Raw genomic sequence first — 3,744 nt, 5'->3', positions numbered from 1 at the left:
CGAAGGTTACAGCAGTGCCTGTCCCTTTAAGGGGGCCGAGCCCGGGTTCCGCTACTTCCGCCCCAAGCCAATATGGCGCCAGTAGGGAGCCGAGGGTGCGAAGGCACGCAGAGAGCCCCCGTCAAAAAGATGGCGACGCCCTAGCTGCCGCGCTCAAGCCGCCGGTGACGTCACTTCCGGGGCGGAGGAGGCTGAGTGGTGCAGTGAGGGACAAACAAAAGGAGGCGCCGGAGGGGCGCAGCGGCCGGCAGCGGGACGGAGCGGCCGGGGCGCGGGGCTGCCTGCTGGGCAGCGGGACCCGGCGGGACCAGGTGAGTAGGTGGGGTGGGGGAAGGGGCGCGAACTGTCACCTTTCGAAACCCACTCCTACCCGGCCCCGGCCAGCTGCCCGGCCCCGGCGTCCCGGCCAGCTTGGGCTCTGCCCCCCGTGGCCGGCTCCCTGGGGGCCCCCCGCGGCAGCTCAGTTTGGCCTGCCTCCAGGCTTGTCCGTACTCCAGGTCTCCGGGACCCCACCCTCTCCCCGGCGCCGGGGCGCGCGAGCCCCCTCCCAGGCACCCCAGTGCCTCCCTGTGCTCTACAGACCGGGAGTTTCCGCCTGGGCTCCCCCAGGTCCCCTTGTCATCCCCTGGGTTTCCCCCAGATCCTAACCCCTCCACGCACACACTCCCCCGGTGCTAGAGGTTCTACCTCTGAGCTCTCTGCTTGGCAGCTGTCTTTTCGTTTTCAGAGGTTTCCCCTGTTCTCTTCTCCCGGGCCCCTGGCCCCTTCCTCTTCCCTTGGACCCCTCCCTCCCTCCCTCCCTTTGATCCGGCGGGAATAGTGCCCTGACTTGGGGGGCAGGATCCCTGGCCAAGATCTTGGGACCCGGGTGGACTGGGGTTCCTGGGACGACCAGTTCAGGGTGTGAGACCCCAGGCCCTGCCCATGTCCTGTGCATCCATATGGGCCTGAGGGCCAGATCTGATGCGGTCCAGGCTGGAGACCCAGCAAAGTTGGTTACCAGGCTGAAGGAGCATGGTTGGGATTCATGATGATTCTGCTTCTTTTATTGACTGCTTCTTTCCCTTGGTCTGGACTGGAGTGAACCAAGATTCGGCTGGTTCTCAGCTGATGCAACTACTGCCTTTTTTGGGAAGGAGGAGAGATGGGGGGCGGGGGGGTTGTCCGACAGCCTTCTGATCTGGACTTGGCTGGAAGGGTGGGGCTGATTACATTCCCCTGATGCTTCTTCCCCAGTTCTACTCCGGGAAGACTTCTGAGGATGAGGTGTGTGGATGAGGAGGGAGAGAGCTTGGGGAGGGAAAGGGAATTTGGGCCTAAATTGTGGAGGAGGGATTTGGTTTTGCTTGAAAGGCTCCCATGGGTCTCCCCCACCTTTTCCATTAGGAGTTTCTTTAACCCCTCTGAGCAGATAGACCGGCAGGCAGACAGACTGGAGGCAGGAGGAGGAGGTCGTCTGCTGTGGAGGGGTTGGGGGAGTGGGAGTTTGTTGAGAGGGACTGGGCAGTGCCCATGGCTCAGTCACACCAGCATTGCCTTCGTGAAGGTCAAGCCTTCCTCTGGCTCCCGATGGGAGGCAAGGACAGATGACTTATTCCAGAGGGCTAGAGAGATGCTGGGGCGTGAATGAAGGGCCTCTGCCTCCCTGACGTCCCAGTCTTAGAAGTGCTTTGGGGTAGGATCTGGTATCTCTCTGCCGTCCAGGGCACACAGCAGGGGCCCAAGAAATGTTTGTGACTCTTCCCCCTCAAATTGCCCCCTCCCCCAAACTCAACCATATGCTTTTGTGCTCCGTACCTTGGGCACAGCCACTAGAAAGCAGTTTCTTCTGCAGACATTGAGAGGCCTTTCTGGACGGAAGGGGACCTGAGGATTGCCCCACTAGGGCAGAGTGTGGGGAAGCGGCTGGGCCTTGGGTTGCTATCTGACTTGGCCTGAACCTCACCTGTATGAGCTGGAGGGAAGGGAGCGGCCTGGTTCCTGACTGCCTCTCCTGAGAGTGGAAGTGATTCCAGATTTTCACACGGGGACACTGAAGCACAAGTTAACGGTCTAAGACCTCATGTGAAATCAGGTGGGATGGATGTGGGGCCCTAGAGCCCAGCACACCATCTCTCTATCCCCTGATTCATTCATCCAGCTATCCATCCATCCATCCATATAAGTATTCTTTAGTAAGTGCCTGGCCTGGACCAGAAATGATGCTAGAGAACGCTGTCCCCAGCCTCCTCCCCAAGCTGCAGTCTGGGAGGAGAGGCGGGCAGGAAACATTGGTACATTGATACAATGGCTGGCATAATAATAGAAATATTACAGAGGAAGGAGGCATTAGCTCAGGGTAATAGGTTGGGGGTGTGCAGTGTGTATTTCCCGGAAGAGGTAAGACTAGAAGAACCAGTGACGGAGTCCTGAGGCCTGACCTCTGGTCCGGGCTGTGCCACGGGCAAGTGACTGGGCTGCCCAGCCTCAGTGGGTCTCCTGTCCTTGAGGAGGGCGGGGGAGGGGGTAGTGTCTGGCTTAGTGGCCTCTGTGCCTTTACTTCTCATTACCATCGCCCTTGTACGGATTTGCTGGGGTTATTGACCTCTCTTTCTCTCTCCTCCGGGCTGGAGACCGTCTCCTGCTTCTTTCCTCCCAGCACGGTGCCTAGCACTGAGTAGGTGTGTTTATTTACTTATTTTTAAAATTTCTTCTAATGTTTATTTTATCTTTGAGGGAGAGTGGGACAGAGCCCGAGTGGGGAGGGTCAGAGAGAGAGGAGGCACCGAATCCAAAGCAGGCTCCAGGCTCTGAGCTCTCAGCACAGAGCCCGATGCGGGGCTCGAACTCACAAACTGTGAGATCCTGAGCTGAGCCGAAGCCGGACGCTTAACCGACTGAGCCACCCAGGTGCCCCTGAGTAGGTGTGCTTAAATGCTTCCTGGCATAAGTGGGTCAAAGGCTCCACAGTCCCTCTGAGAGCCATTCGTGTCCTTTTTTCGGTCCGGGCACTCCCCACCTGCAGTCCCTGCTTTCTGTTAACTCCTGGGTATCCTCTGGCCTTTCCTGACCACTGGTGGCCACGATCCCAGCTCCTAGTGGTCTGCATACCCCCCCTACCCCTACTGTAGTCTGATCACACTTCTGTCCCCACACTGTTCACTTGTCTTTCCCAGCCTTGTGAGTGGTTGTGAGCAGAGTGCCTGGCACGTAGTACATACTCACCTAATGCTTCCTGACCAGCCGGTGCTGGTTGGGTTTTGTGTTTGCATTGAACTCGAGTGTCTGGACTGAGGCTGTGTCCTTGCCTGGACCCAGCTCGCCCCCACGGCAACTCACGTCCCACCACTTCCCGCTTCCGGTCCTAGATCTAGCCAGCCTGAACCACTCAGCGCTGTCTAGAGGTCACGTTCTCTCCCTTCCAGGCGAACTTGTACTCTTTCTCCAACCTCTGCTCCTCCTCAGAAGTCAACTCGGGCGACACCTTCCTCGGGGAGCCTTCTCTGACCCCGCCAGTCTGGGTCCCCTGCTTCCTCCGTGTCCCCGTAGTTTCCGGGCACCCCCAGCACAGCCCTGGGCTTCCGAGAGCCGACGGTAATCATTGCCTTGGCATCTTCCAGCAGGCTGTCTGGTTCTCTCTTGTCACCCCCAGAGCTCCGTCCGGGGCCTGGCACTGAGCAGGCACTCACAAAATGTTGGCAGCACAGCAGGTAACTCCGACAGGCGCACACGGCCCTGCTGACGGTAGCTCTTGCTTCCTCACAG

Source organism: Hyaena hyaena, unplaced genomic scaffold (assembly GCF_003009895.1).
Source record: "Hyaena hyaena isolate Hyena2069 unplaced genomic scaffold, ASM300989v1 scaffold_38, whole genome shotgun sequence".
Lineage (NCBI taxonomy): Eukaryota > Metazoa > Chordata > Mammalia > Carnivora > Hyaenidae > Hyaena > Hyaena hyaena.
Note: the sequence above shows the minus strand (reverse complement) of the source record.